Here is a 16,115-nt window from a genome sequence, read left to right as displayed (position 1 = left end):
CATTAATTAACTTAGAGGTAGGGACACTCATTCTGGCTTAGGTTTGAGGAAGTTTATGTTGCGTTTGTTGCGCAACTTTCCTAATACGGATTTTTGTTTTTAAAATCTGTTAATACAGTCTATTAAACACCATAGATATTGATTTCTCAGCCAATCCACCTCCTGTCACGTCATCTGGAACCTAAGTATTTGAAAACAGATTCGATAATCATTTGGGTGAGAATGAAATTGAAAAAATCGCACTCTGCACAGCTGATTGGACTTCATTGGCTTCAGATATAAAGATAAACCAGATTTTGCTATGTGTTCTTCACATCAATTCGGACCGATTCAGTTAATTCTTGTTATGCTTTTCCGGTAGTGCCTTGCCTTAACCATAAGCTGACGATGATTATGGTCCTGCTTCTGCTATCTGGAAGAAAAAAATATCTTCACACGGTAGGTTCGTACCCAATCACTAGCTGAGGCCCTAATATTCCCCGTCTTTGAACTTTGGTCTGGCTGAGGCAATTCAAGGAAGCATTTTTCAGCCATAATTTTTAAACGAGAAAATTGAGTGACCTCGTATGAGGGGCTACCCTTTGACTGTCAGAGAAGTTGTAGAGTCTGAAATTGATGATCTAAGACAGTAGTAGAGAGCGAAAAAATATATATGTTAACAATGGTGTGTGTGTGTGTGTGTGTGTGTGTGTGTGTGTGTGTTTTACCTAAGTGTTCTTACCTAGCTATATCATTACAGGAATGAGTCAAGCTCGTACTGTCCTGTGTATTAAACCCTTTTTTGTCATACATATCCTTGAATTTATAAATAGTTTTGGCACGCACTACTTCCTTCGGTAGTGCATTCCTCTGATCAATTGTCCTATTTGGGACACTGAATTTCCTTACGTCTTTATCACCTCTCTTTTTATGCACATTTTTTCAGTGTTCTCTTGCTGATGCTTCACCATATGATATATATTCATTTATGTCTATATTCCCTTTCCCCGAGATGCACTTATATAGTATAATCATGTCTCCCCTTCTCCTTCTCTCCTGCAGCTTTGATTGATTCAATCTTTCCAATCATTCTCCGTAGCTTAAATCCCTTAAGCTTGGTACCCATCTTGTAACGGCTCTTTGTACTTTTTAAGTTTTATCTGTGTGTTTTTTGAGATGAGGATTCCAGACTACTGATGCATAGTCTAGAGTTCGTCTGATGAATATTATTTTCCTCAGCATATCTTCATTTATATATGCGAATGCTATTCTCATATTGGCAAACAATGTAGCTGATGACAGGGAGTGCTGGAGCTCCCGTTTCATCAGCCCTCAGGACTAGTTCCTGACCATCCCCCTTTGCTGAACTTTTTCAGTGTCTCAGTTACACAGAGAGTAGGCCAGCATGCTCTCCAGTACAAATTTCTTTAACTATCTACACCAAACTACATGCACAGTACACACTACACTTCCTTTTCCAAAATTCAAAAAATTATGGCATCTCATCACCCAGCCTCGGAGTCCTCAGGGAGAAGGGACCATAAATGCCCCCACCATCTGCCCCTCTCCCGGTGACGACTCGAGGTGCCTGGAACCACTGTCTGACTCTCTTCTTCTTCATTTCTGCAACATTCGCGGCCTTTCCTCTAACTTTCGCTCTGTTGAGCACCACCTCTCCTCCTCTAAACCTCACCTTCTTTTTCTAACTGAAACTCAGCTGTCTGAGGCAACTGACAGCAAACCCTTTTCTGTATCCTCCTACTTTCTCTATACTCATTTCAAAGCCAAAGGTGGCTGTTGTGTATATACAGTATACGCAATGACTTATCTTGCTCTCGTGTTCCTGAACTCGATTCTTCTGAATTCTCTACACTCTGGCTTCGGCTTTCCTGTCATTGTCTGACTAAGTATATCTGTGCTGTTTACTTATCCCCTAATTCTACTGACTATCAAAAATTCTTCGACTATCTTACTTCTACGATGGAACACATTCTATCACCTTAACCTGTCCTATCACTCCGGTACAGCCTGTGGACCCTCCAGGGAAACGTTGTCTGTGGCATTTTGGAGCCACGGATTGGGAGGCCCTCAGGCAGTACTTCTTTGATTTTCCCTGGAATGATTATTGCTTCCATGGCCATCAGCCATCTGAGTGTGCCTTGCGCATTACGGAGGTTATTCTCTCGGGCATGGAAGCATACATTCCTTTCTCATATCCTTTGACTAACGCAAGAAAGCCCTGGTTTAATCATGCTTGTTCTAATGCTGTCCGCAACAAGGAGAGGGCCTACAAAAGGTACTGGAGCCAACCCACCCCTGAATCACATCTTTACGTTTCTGCCCGGAATCGTGCTAAGTCTGTTCTTCGTTCTGCTAAAAATAGTTTCATCCATACTAAGTGCTCTCAACTCTCCAATTCGAATTCTTCCCGCTCCTCCTGGCACCTTGACAGAAACCTTTCTAACAACTTTACCTCATCATCCTTCCCTCCTCTTTTCTGCTCTGATGGTTCTGTAGCTATTTCTTCTACTGATAAAGCAGATCTCTTCACACAGACTTTCTCCTGCAATTCCACCTTCGACGATTCCGGTGCTGTTCCTCCATCACTTCCCCCCTCTGACTTCCTCATGGCTGACATTAAAATTTCTTCAGCTGATGTATTTTCTGCCATCACTGGCCTCAGTACTAACAAGGCATATGGGCCTGATGGGGTCCCTCCTGTTGTTTTCAAGAACTGTGCTTCTGTGCTTACGCCCTGCCTAGGCAAACTATTTCGCCTTTGTCTGTCAACTTGTACCTTTCCTTCTTGCTGGAAGTTTGCTCTCATTCAGCCAGTCCCAAAGAAGGGTGACTATTCCCAACCCTCCAACTATCGTCCAATTGCTTTAACGTCCTGTATTTCAAAAGTTTTTGAGTCGATTCTCAATAGGAAAATTTTAAGGGATCTTTCCTATCACAACCTTCTTTCTGATCGTCAGTATGGGTTCCGTCAGGGACGCTTCACTGGCGATCTTCTCGCCTACCTTTCAGACTCCTGGTCATCCTCCTTTCGGGACTTTGGCGAAAGCTTTGCCATTGCACTTGACATCTCAAAGGCTTTCGATCGAGTCTGGCATAAATCTTTAATTTCCAAACTGCCCTCTTACGGTTTCTATCCTTCTATCTGTGCCTTCATCGCTAGCTTCCTTTCTGGTCATTCTATACCCGCTGTTGTAGACGGCCATCGTTCTTCTCCTAGATCTATCAACAGTGGTGTTCCTCAGGGCTCTGTCCTATCACCAACTCTCTTCCTTTTATTCATCAATGATCTTCTAAGCTGTACATCTAACCCTATCCACTCATACGCTGATGACTCCACTCTTCACCTTTCCATTCGATTCCCGCAACGCCCATCTCAACAGTTACTTCAACAAACAAGGGATGAGGCTATGGCACACCTAATGTCTGACTTGGCTCGTTTCTCTGACTGGGGTAAAAATAATATGGTTGTTTTTAATGCATTTAAGACTCGGTTCTTACACCTATCAACCCGACAAAATCTTCCACAGGTATACCCACTAATGTTTAATAATATTCAGCTTAATCCTGCATCATCCATGAACATGCTTGGGGTTTCATTTACTAGGGACATATCTTGGAAAGATCATATTATATCTCTTGTAAAATCTGCTTCCAAGAGATTGGGTGTGCTAAGCCGACTCCACTCTTTCTTTACCCCTGCACAATTGTTGACTCTGTACAGGGGTTTTATCCGCCCCTGTGTGGAGTACAACTCTCATGTGTGTGGGGGGGCTCCGCACATACAGCTCTTCTCAATAGGGTGGAGTCAATGTCTTTTTCTCTCATTAACTCTCCCCCTCGTACTGTCTCCCTTCATCCTTCGTCTCTTCGCCGCAGTGTTGCATCTTTATCTCTTTTTTATCGCTACTTTAATGGTCACTGCTCCTCTGAACTGTCTGCTTGCATTCCTCCACCTCTACGACGGGCGCGTAGCACCCGTCTGGCAGCAAACTCTCATCCCTTTTCCGTCCAACTCTCTAATGCAAGAGTTGACCGTTATTCCCAGCCTTTCATTTATGCAACAGGTCAACTCTGGAACTGTCTCCCTCTGTCTGTATTTCCTGCTTCCTATGATCTCCAGTCTTTCAAACGCAGTGTGTCCAGGCATCTCAAAATGATTGGAGCTTGAATTTGGCTCTCTATTGTATTTTATTTTTCTCTTGGAGGGAACTGTTTGCAGGCTCGTGGCCTTTGGTTTCTTCTTCCTCTCATTAAAAAAAAAAAATGTTTCGTACCTTCTCACTGATGTGATCATCTGGAGGTAGTCTGTTATTGATTATTACTCCTAGGTCTTTCTTCTCTTCTGATATGTGTAGGGTTGATCTTCCTAACTTATAATTCCAATCTGGTCTTTTCTCACTTTTACCAAATTTAATTACATGACACTTATCCACATTAAATTTCATTTGCCATTTATTGCTCCATTCATGAAGCTTGTTCACTGCCTCTTGCAGCTTTTTGCAAGAGTCTATGTTAGTAATTTTCCTTTGAATTTTTGCACCATCCGCAAACATATTTAGATGGCTTCCATTTCCAATGTTTCTATGTCGTTTATATATACTAAAAACGTAATTGGTGTCAGTACTGAACCCTGTGGCACTCCGCTGGTCACTTCCCTCCATGATGAGTAATTTTCCCTTAATAATGTTCTCATTTCCCTATTTCTGAGAAAATCTGGCATCCAACCGTGGAGATTGCTTTGGATACCTCCTTGATGGTATAGTTTCCATAAAAGTCTTAGGTGTGGTACTCTGTCAAATGTTTTCTTTAAATCTAAACAGGTACTGCCCACCCATTCTTCTCTTTTCAGTAATGTTTCTGTAACACTATCTTAATAGCTTAAAAGATTAGTAACACATGATTTTCCCTTCCTAAAACCGAACTGCCTCTCTGGTATCAAACTGTGTTCTTCTAGATGGTTTACCTAAACTTCCCTCATCAACTTTTCTTGTATCTTTCTTACAACAGTGATCAGTGATACTGGTTGGTAATTGAGTGGATCCTGTCTATTCCCCTTCTTGAATAGGGGAACAATGTTTACCTTCTTCCAAAAGTCAGGTAGTTTACCTTGACTTCAGGATTCCTTTAATTTTAAGTACAATGGTCTGCTTAGCTCTTCTGCACATTCATGCAACATCCAACTTGAAATTCTGTCTGGACCATTTGCTTTTCCTTTGTCCAATTCACATAACTCCTCCTGTATTTCTTTTTCGGATATTTGCATATCTGGTAATATATGTGGGCATGCATATTCCATATAATCTCTCTCAAATTTTTTTTCTTTCTTAAAAACTGATTGAAAGTTTTTATTTAGTACTTCACAAATATCTTCTTCTTGTGTATAGATGATCCCCTCATCTGTATTACGACTGTATTTTATCATTAACTTTGGTTTTACTTCGGATGTAGCTGTAAAAAAGCTTAGGTTGATCACTACTTTTATTTACAATGTCCTCCTTAACCCGCCCCATCCCAACCACTTTTCCACCACTGACTCCCCCTAATCCTGACCATTTTTGGAACAAAATTTTTTTGGCTGAAACCTCAGCTTTTGGTGAGAAACATTGAAAATTCATAGAGAAATCGCTCACCTGATTTTTAACACGCCCCGTCCCATCGACGTATGGGTAGATTGCAACATTTTGCATTTGCCAGTCCAGGCGACATACTGGTACGTCGTGCAATTGCAAGGTCCCTAATTTGCACAATTTTCAATTTTTGCGCGTGATTTTTCATACATATACACAGGACACCTTCCTCTATCCCTCTCCAAGATGCCAAGCAGGGACAATGCCTTACACCACATAACCTCCCCCCTTCCCCCATCATCCATTGTCTCGACAATTCACCTGTTATCAGAGACCTGGCCAGTAAAGACATTCAGGGCCAGAGTGATTCCCCAATCGATGACAATGTGGAGGACAAAGTTTACACAGCATTAGAGGAAAAAACAGTCAGAAATAATGATCAGATAATGTGGCAAAAGAAGGTCAGGTATGGTGATGAATTAGTGAGTGAAACAATGCTTATAATGCCTCTATTACTGCTTGAAAACCAATATACTCTCGTACTACATATAAATTCGTACCAAGTAAATAAATAATTACCGTTTGAGTGGTGTGAGTTAGTTTCCCTCCCATAGAACTCGTTTTCTTTGGTGCCAGCCTGTTAGAAAACCCAGTCAGGTAAGGAGGTACTGGTACCTGGATCGAGTATTTTAAACCTCAGGTGAGCAATTTCTCTATGAATTTTCGATGTTTCTCAACAAAAGCGGAGGTTTGAGCCAAAAAAAAAAAATCGAAAATACCACGGGATTGGGGAGTGTCAGAGGTGCGAAATAGCTCGGGACGTGACGGGTTAAAATACTCGATATATACCTCCTCACCTTACTGTGTTTTCTATCAGGCTGGCTCCAAAGAAAACAAGTTTTATGGGAGGGTAACCATTCCACACCACTCATAAACGGTATTCATTTATTTATCTGGTTTGAATTTATATGTGCCAACGGCCATACCACGTTGAGTACACCGCTTCCCGTTCGATCAGCGAAGTTAAGCAACGTTGGGTCTGGTTAGTACTTGGATGGGTGACCGCCTGGGAACACCAGATGCTGTTGGCATCCCTACGTCAAGTGGGGTTGGTGGAGGATTAGTGCCCCTCCCTGTAAAACAATTAACTCTAAGCCCTTGGCCACCCCGTCTGGGATACATGGCGTCTGGCAATGAATGAATGAATGAATGAATTTATATGTAGTACAAGAGTATATTGGTTTTCACACAGTAATATAGGCAATATAAGCATTGTTTCACTCACCAAACACATCAACGTACCTGACCTCTTTTGGCGACATTACCTGATCATCATTTCTGACTGTTTCTTCCTCTAATGCTATGTAAAGTTTGTCCTCCACATTGTCATCGAATGGGGGATCACTCTGGCCCTGAATTTCGTACTGTGACACAACATGTCTTTACTGGCCAAGTCACTGGTAACAGGTGAATTGCCAAGACAATGGCAAGCGGGGGGGAGGAGGTCATGCTGGTTAAGGCATTGTCCCTGCCTGGCATCTTGTAGAGGAAGGTGTCCCGTGTATACGTACCAAAAAATCACTCGCGAAAATTGAAAATTGTGCAAATTAGGGACCTTGCAATTGATTCGCGTTTATATACGTCAATGGGACTGACAGTGACAAAACGTGTGGATATATATATGCGTCAACGGGACACGGCGGGTTAAACTGTCTCTGAGCCTCCCTCCTTTTCTTTGTATAATCATTTCTTGCCTGTTTATAGTTGTTATATTCCCTCTCACAATTGTGTTTTCTGTATCTGTTTCACAGCAAGTTTCTTTTTTCTTTTGCTTTTTTACACTCTGTATTAAACCATTTCTTTATTTTCATTTCTGTTGATTGTGCTGTGGGATATAATTTTGGACTCCTGGTTCATAAAGATCACAGAATTATCTGTACATAATATATAAATCTTGTCCTCTAAATTCTTTTTCCCAATCTATTTCTAAGAAATACTTCTTCAGGTTATGATAATTGCCCTTTTTATAAATTACTCTTTTTGTAACTATTATTGCTGGTAATGTCATATGAAATCCAGAAGGCACAATTTTATACTACATGGTCACTTTTGCTGAATGGAGGATGATATATCATACTGTCAATTTCATTTTCTTGCCTGGTAAATATTAGATCTAGTACGGATGGATCATCAAGTCCTCTTTTTCTGGTGTTTTCCTTTTCATGCTGTGTAAGGAAGAACTCCTGCACAAGATCTAATAGCTTTTGATCCCAACTGCTTTTGTGGCATTTTACATCTGGAGTATTCTAATTTATATTTGAATTGAAGTCTCCAGTTAATACACTTCGTTCATATTTCTCTTCCATTCTATGTAATAATGTTCTTGAACTCTGAATTGTACTTTCTGCCAGGTATTCATATTTGCCTCTTTCCTAGGTGTTTGTTTTAGGTGGCATGTATAAATTTGCCACAATTAAGTTCCCTTCATATGTGTTAAATTCCAGTGCAATTAGTTCTGCTTGTGAGGTTATATATAGTTTTATTTCTTTGACTTGCAGATTTTTTTTTTTCCTGTTGGTTATGTACCACCTTCTTACCTGCAGTCAAAGTACTTTGTAAAAAAACTACTCTTCTCTTCTTCAGATCTTCCCTCGTTCTTTGTTTTTGCCTCCTCCCTCTTCTCTTTTAGTATTCCCAATTCCTCCTGAGTTAGGCATCGTTTTAGCCATACTTTTTTAAATTATTCTTTTTCCATGAGTTTATTTGAATTTTTTTAACATTGCCTCCACAGTGTTCACACTATGGAAAGTTACTTTCAGTGGTCTTGTCGATTTTGTTACTTCACCACGGCTAAACTCAGGTAAATAATGAAATCATATGTGATATTCCTGTACTTTTCCGTGCACTCTTTCATTTCGTATGAACACAAAATACTTTTGGGATTTTTTTTTCCTGTTTTTTTTGACACATGGGGGGGGGGGTTAGACCTGGAAAATTAATGCAGCAGTTGTCGGGCTAAGAACTGAAGCTCAGTGCACTGTGCAGTGTGTCTCGCGAGCCTCTAGGCAGAAATAATATGTTGGTTCTCTTAGTGGTGAGCGAGCGGCTTACCAGGGTGAGAACCCGCCGTCAGTATGGCCACCAGCATAAGATGGCAGTTCTTCAGTATATGCTCGTTCTTGCCTCTCCCCCGCTGGTTAGCCTGCTGTCCTCTACTCTCCCCACAAATTAGGTGCACTGTGACTGTGCCCTTACAGATTCACATGCATCCTCTTCCCCCCCCCTCCCCTTCCCCCCTCTCCCTCTCTCTCATGGACACTGTCTCGTGCAGTCTTTCTCTCACTGACTTCCCCACTTAGCAACCCTTTCACAGATTAAGTACAATTATAGATAAAGTTATCAGTTTCATCAAAATAGGTAGCGAGATAGTGGAAAATGATTTCCGTAGCCCTGTCTTCGTATTCCCGGATATCAACAGACTTTTTGATTATTAAATTAGTGTTTTCCATTTGCTTGAGTAAATGATGGAACAGTATTTTTGTCCGCAACTGTACATCATCTCCTCTCTTGTGACGTCTGTCTCCTTTGGTCCACCCTGTGTACAGTGGCATTATTCCAAAGCTTTCATTTTTTCAGACCCCCCCATAATAATATCAGTCTAACAGATAATGAGGTTTTGCAAAAGCTGGAGCTGATTTCGAAAACTATGCTTTACCTTCCCCTCCTTGAGAAGTATCGACATGTTTGGTTATTACTGCAACTTACACATTTATATACATATGTTTATTCTCATATTTATTTTTATCTATTGGACAATCCACAGTTGTGCATCGATAAGCTTCAGCAGTGGATTCCACAACCTACCCAAATCGCTATTGTGGCATCCAGTGGGACTGGGTAATCCTGGTGGATGGAATGTAGTGAGATATGCAACCACATAAATGTGGCCTTCTTCAGATATGAAGTACAAAGTAATTAAATCATATAAATCTGAAGCAGATCTGAATCAATGCCTTCAAGATTGGTTTAACTATTCGTCTGTTAATGATATGTCTTAGACTAGAGGCTCTCATGTGTTGCAGAGTTTTCTGGTTTTCAGGAAGCAAGTGATGTATATAATTCCTTGTGAGGACTTTAAACTGTTTGGATCCAGAAATGGATTACATTAACACAAGGACGTCAAATGAGAAAAGACTGTTAAGTAAAAAATCTATAAAATAAGGAACACTCAAGCAATCTAGCTGCATAACCAGCAACAGAACTATCGTTTGTGAAGGATGCTCATTTGAGGCAGGTTTTTATCAACAAGTAGATACTTTCATCCTTTACAGTATTTTGATTGCTGTGCATCTGAAAATCATCCATTAACAGCAACATGAATCAATTCATATAACAGACTTTTAATGGAAACCATAAGTTTAGTTCTTGTGAAAGTATAAATATATAAGCCAATCAATGCCAAATATTTGTTTAGCATGTTTTGATAAATGGCAGGACAGAGGAAGGAAAAACAAATAAATAAAAACATTAACCATACATCAGATTAACCCGCGGCGTCCCATCGACGTTCTTTTACGTCCACACGTTTTGTCACTGCCAATCCCATCGACGTACATAAATGCGAAAAAATTGCAAGGTCCCTAATTTGCACAATTTTCAATTTTCGCGAGTCATTTTTGGTACGTATACACGTGATACCTTCCTCAACAAGATGCCAGGCAGGGACAATGCCTTACCCAGCATGACCTCCTCCCCCCCCCCTGCATGCCATTGTCTCAGCAATTCACCTGTTATCAGTGATCTGGCCAGTATAGCCGTGTCATGCCACGGTACGAAATTCAGGGCCAGAGTGATTCCCCAATCAATGAAAATGTGGAGGACAAACTTTACATAGCATTAGAGGAAGAAACAGTTAGAAATGATGATCAGGTAATGTGGCAAAAAAAGGTCAGGTATTAGTGAGTGAAACAAAGCTTATAATGCCTATATTACTGCTTGAAAACCAATATACTCTTGTACTACATATAAATTCGTAACAGTAAATAAATAAATACCGTTTATGAGTGGTGTGAAATAGTTATCCTCCCATAAAACTCGTTTTCTTTGGTGCCAGCCTGATGGAAAACCCAGTAAGGTAAGGAGGCACTCCTACCTGTAATGAGTATTTAAAACCTCAGGTGAGCGATTTCTCTATGAATTTTCGATGTTTCTCACCAAAAGCGAAGGTTTGAGCCAAAAAAAAAAATTTCCTAAAATGGTCGGGATTGGGGGGAGTCAGTGGTGGAAAAGTGGTCGAGATGGGGCGGGTTAATGGTGTCCTCCATTTATTTAACCCGTCACATCCTGAGCTGTTTCGCACCTCCGACACACCCCAATCCCGAGCTTTTTTTTTTTTTGGCTAAAACTTACGCTTTTGTTGAGAAACAAAGAAAAATCACCAAGAAAGAGCTTACCATCGTCCATAAGTGGTTGAAACAGGTGAGGTCCCCCGCGCCAGGTATCATATTCTATCATAGACGTGTGAGTCGCTCACGTTTTCTATGGTAGGTAATTTTGGGAGAAACCACAAACAACACCTCTACATTTATTGAATCTGAACTAAGAAACAATAAGAATAACAATATACTGGTTTTCATTGACATATATATGAAAAATAAGCATTGTACCTTCGCACAAGCATAGCGAGTCGGGTCAGAGTGGTAACATGCTATGTGCTAAGTTTCTTGTTTCCGTCAACATATCATTTTTTTTAATTGTATACAACTGTTTCAAAGCCATTTTACCATTTTGTACTGTTTGTAAATGTTTTCAGTTGTTTTCATTCATTACGATGACATGTAGCACAACTATAGCGCACATCTGCTTACTCAGCGCACTAGCTATGACTCTTATTTCAACATACCATATTGCTTTATCACTTTCATAGTATTGTTTTCTTTACATTGAACCTTTCCTCCACACTGTAAATGTTTTCAAGTATTTACATTCATTACGAGGGCATTTAGCGAAATGCTAGAACATATTCACATAGGAAGCACAATCTCTACCACTCGTGTTTCAACTTCTACTTTATTTCTTCAGTTCCAGATATACTTCCCCACTTACATTACACCCGTTTACACCCAATACTGCACAATATATATTTACGGGCCTTATTTATTCAACTGAGCATCAGAATATCGCACCAAAATACCCTCGCAATGAATGTTTCAACTAAGATAATACTCATACACTTACATAATAATTTCCCACTTATATTACACCCGTTTCCACTTGTATACTCCTATTTACATATATACGGGCCTTATTTATTCCAATGAGCATCAGAAAATCACACTTATATACACTTGCTAGGAATATTTTGACTTAGAAAAAATTTCAGCACTTACAAATATTGCAATAAATATTACACCCATTTGCATTTTTCATACTAATACTTACATTTTTACTGGACTTATTTATTCCACTGAGCGTCAGATTATCGCATCAAAATACCCTCGCTAGGTATGTTTCCACTTGGATCATATTTATACACTTACATAATAATAATTACACTTATAATACACCCATTTCCACTTACATACTACTATTTACAAATTTACGGGGCTTATAATTACACGGCGTCTGTTTGTCACATTTATTTCTGAGTATCAGCATCATATCGCATTCACACCATATCAGAAGTGCATCAAGGTGTGATACTAAAACAGGGGTGAATGCAGAGACCCACGTCACACTCTACGCACTCATAGCAGGTGTCTTTTCTCTGAGTGGTGGGTCTCACCTGGGAATTACTACACGCCTGACACCTGCATTGGGGCCTAGGTCTATTTGGCTGGGGAGGTATAGGAGTAGAGAAATGGCAGGCGGATATTCTCAGGGGAGTTTGGGCGGTAGGGGCAGTGTGTGTGCGGTGTTGGGGCCTTTCAACCGCGTACCAGGCAAAAATCTCTCGTGTTAGCTCCCTCACAAACCCTTCATAGGTTTCCTGAACTCCTGTTTTCATGGCGTGCAGATGGTGGCAATTCAGGGCAGTTATATCTAGCAAATGAAAGAAGAGCTTTTTGTACCACTTCATCGTGGTCCTGGCACACTCGACCGTGGATATCATGGAGTTTGACTGGTCCACCAGGCACATGTTGATGTTGTAATCGAGGACACACTCAGGTTTCCATATGTGGCGCCTGTTCTCGCTCCGGTAATCCAAGGACTCTGTACGGTGCATCATGGGGTGGTGAACCGTGGACAAGAGGCTTACTTCTCGATTGTGGTTCCACACTGTTGCAAGTATATTGTTGGCCTGGAAGAAGACAACCTCATTTCTGTCAAGTTTGCGCCTCACCTTGACCATGTGATGCCGGTTCACCTTTACGGTACCACAGATTCCCGTGTCATGCCTGTGTAGATAATGAGCGAGAAGAGGGCTAGTGTACCAGTTGTCCAGGTAAAGGACGTGACCACGATGAAGGTAGTCTTCTGTCATTGTCTTTACCACTGCTCCAGACAGTCCAATGCTCCGATCTTCTATTATGTCTGTCTGTGCACCGGTGTACAAGACTATGTCTTGCACATAACCAGTCCTACAGTCACGCAACTAAGATCTTGAACCCAAAACGGTGCCTTTTGCTGGGTATGTACTACCGAAATGAAATATTTCCTCTCCACAACACGAGACTCTCGTCTATGACGAGGTCTCTATAGGGATAAAATGAGGAATGAAATATTTGCCTCAGGTGATCAAAGACCAACCTAATTCACCTCATCTTATCTGTGTCATTCGCATTTGCAGGATCATCAGCATCGTAAAAGTGGAGGTGACTTAGAATCTGCTGAAAGGGATTACGGCTCATGACTTGGCCAACTATTAGTGTGAGCATAACAGGGTCCCTTGCCCAATATGCCGGAATTCTGTTCTTTCATACTATACCCATCAAAAGTACCAGGGCAAAAAATAAAAACATTTCTGAAAGGGAGACTGGGTAATCATATTTGATAGAATGCCTGCTCCTTGTGCCCAGTCTTTCACTCTCACATCACTGGCTGCTAGCGAAACTATTTCCTCCACAAAAGCCTCACTGAAAAAAATGTGGAAAAAATCCAGCCTGGTGGAATTTGGGTGAATACCGGGAGCAGTACAGCCAGCACGCCCCTCCTCAGTGAAGGGGTGAATGATGGGGGAAAGATCACTCCCTTCCTTCCAATTCCAACTCACAAATCCTTCGTCCCCATCGTCCCCATCGTCACCTTCGTCTGGGTGGGGAGGAGATGCTGGTGGGGGAGGTTGGGGAGGAGGAATGCGGAGGGCTTCTCCACTCGCACTCCTCTTCCCTCGGCCTTTACCCTTTCCCTTACTCTTACGGCCTTGTGAAACATTAAGGGGGTGTGGGGATGAAGTCTGTGAATATTGGGGAGCATAAGACATGCTGGGGAGTGGTTCCTCCCCACCTTCCCCCTCCATGACAACACAACATGCCTCTGCATGCACCCTCACTCACCCACGTGTTTGGGTATATTCGGGAGCATAAGGCGTGCTGGGGAGTGTTTCCTCCACATTTTCCCCCTCCATCACAACCCCACATGATTCAGAACGCACCCTCACTTGCCCACATGATACTTCCCGCCGCCTCACACCTCCATGGGAGAGCGATGACTCACTCCCGCCATTCTCACTTTCAATACTCCTTCCTCCACTTTCCCTTTCACTTCCCACTCCCTCCACGCCACTTCCGACCTCCCGAAACAAAAGACTAGGCCCATACCTGCTTGTACGACATGGTGTATGCTTGGGGCCACGATGAGTGATAATTTCTCGGCCGTACCACGTGGCAGCACGTCCCGCAGCTCCATCCTCGTTCTCTAAATCCGGCTCCACATCACACTGGGGCTGCCGAGAGGATGTTGCACATTGTTTTTGTGCAGGCTGGCCCTCACTAGCAGCATGATAAGTCATGTAGCACCGCTTCCTGGGGGACAGGACTTCCTCATCACTGCTGCTGCTTTCCACCTCCTCTGGCTGGACATAATCCTTGACCACAATTTCGTCGTCCAGTGGGGAATCACTGTCGCCTGTAAAGGCATCCAGGGCGGCTTGGATTTCCTCCTCTGAGAGACTTTTATGTGCCATGTCTGAGCAGGACCATTGCTAACAGGTGAGTGACCAAGCCGAGGGTGAGCGCGGGTCGGGCAGGGTCGCCGAGTGTCCCTGCCTGGTAGCAGGTGGGGAAAGGTCGAGCAACCATACGTACCAAAAATCAGGCACGAATTTTGAAAACTGTGCAAATTATGCACCTTGGAATTGCACGATGTACCAGTATGTCGACGGGACTGGCATATGCAAAATGTTGCAACGTACTCATACGTCGATGGGTTAAAAAAAAAAATCTGTAACAGTTGGATTTGAACAGCTGTAAGTTGACGTTTGGGGGAAACAACTCCGGGGAAGTGAGTTCCAAGGAGATGCACTTCAGGGAATAAAAGAATTCTGATAAGCAGAACTTTTGCAAAATGGCTGTGTGACATTCAAGTCTTGAGCGCTACCAGATGCCCGTGTAGGACGAGGGATGGCACGAAGAGGTGGCACAATGGACACAACTTTGTCTGAACATTTGCCATAAAAGTTTATGTAAAATAATGCAAGAGAGGCCTATCATCAGTATCTTTTTAGCTCTGATAATATTCCATAAACCACCAGTGATATCTGTATTCCAGGCAAAACTATGTTAAAATACTGAAGCACTGAAATCTGGGTTGTTTTGGTCCTACACCTGGGTTGACTCACTGGTGTTGCTTCTGTCACTCAGGCAGCAGACCTGGTTTTCATAATGAAATAAGTATACCTTTCACAGTAGATTGGATAATTTTCTGGCCATTATGTTTATTTCTCCCACAAAAATATGATACAATCATCCATAGCTGATAAACTCTTGGTTTGGCATCCATGTTCACAGTTTCTCTTGGTTCAGTAGCTAAAAAAAAAATCAATCTTTATTTTGTTGGCTAAGAGCAAGTAATATTAACAGCACTTTATAAATGCTCCTCTATGGGTTAATGAAGTTGTTTGTTTGCAACTTACTCCTTCGTACACGATGACACATTTGTCGTCATTAGGGTCTGGTCGTGAAAATATGCATTGACGCGTTTGGCGCCTCTAAAGCAAAAAACCTTAGCCAGAAAATAAGTTTTCAGTTGATCTGCATCATATCTGGAGGCATTTCTTCAATGCTTACGGTATTCATACATCAGATGACAAGGTCAGTGTGGTAACAAACTCCGCTATCGCTACTCCCACCAACATAGATGCAGTACGTAGTTTTCTCAGTCTTAGTGGCTACTGTCATCATTTCATCAAAGGGTACACCCAAATTGCTGCGCCATTAACGAAACTGTTAAAGAAGGACGAGCCTTTTATGTGGTCAGATGAACAAGCCACGTTTACCACCTTGAAAAGTGCTCTTGCACAAGCCCTGGTTTTGGCATTCCCTGATTATTCAAAACAATTTCTTCTATGTACTGATGCTTCTGGAGTGGGCCTCGGTGTTGTTCTCATGC

At 41.9% G+C, this 16,115-nt stretch overlaps 1 non-coding gene across 1 annotated transcript; it reads left to right on the top strand.

The window, feature by feature from the left end:
- Positions 1–6,539: 6,539 nt before the first annotated feature.
- On the top strand, positions 6,540–6,658 carry LOC145414730 (5S ribosomal RNA). Its single transcript, XR_013899923.1, has one exon. It is a non-coding gene; the product is annotated as a 5S ribosomal RNA (ribosomal RNA).
- Positions 6,659–16,115: the final 9,457 nt, after the last annotated feature.

The sequence above is a fragment of the Coenobita brevimanus genome, chromosome 100 (assembly GCF_032717465.1).
Source record: "Coenobita brevimanus isolate Jiangsu-jjx chromosome 100, ASM3271746v2, whole genome shotgun sequence".
NCBI lineage: Eukaryota > Metazoa > Arthropoda > Malacostraca > Decapoda > Coenobitidae > Coenobita > Coenobita brevimanus.
Note: the sequence above shows the minus strand (reverse complement) of the source record. Positions and strands in the feature narration are given on the sequence as shown.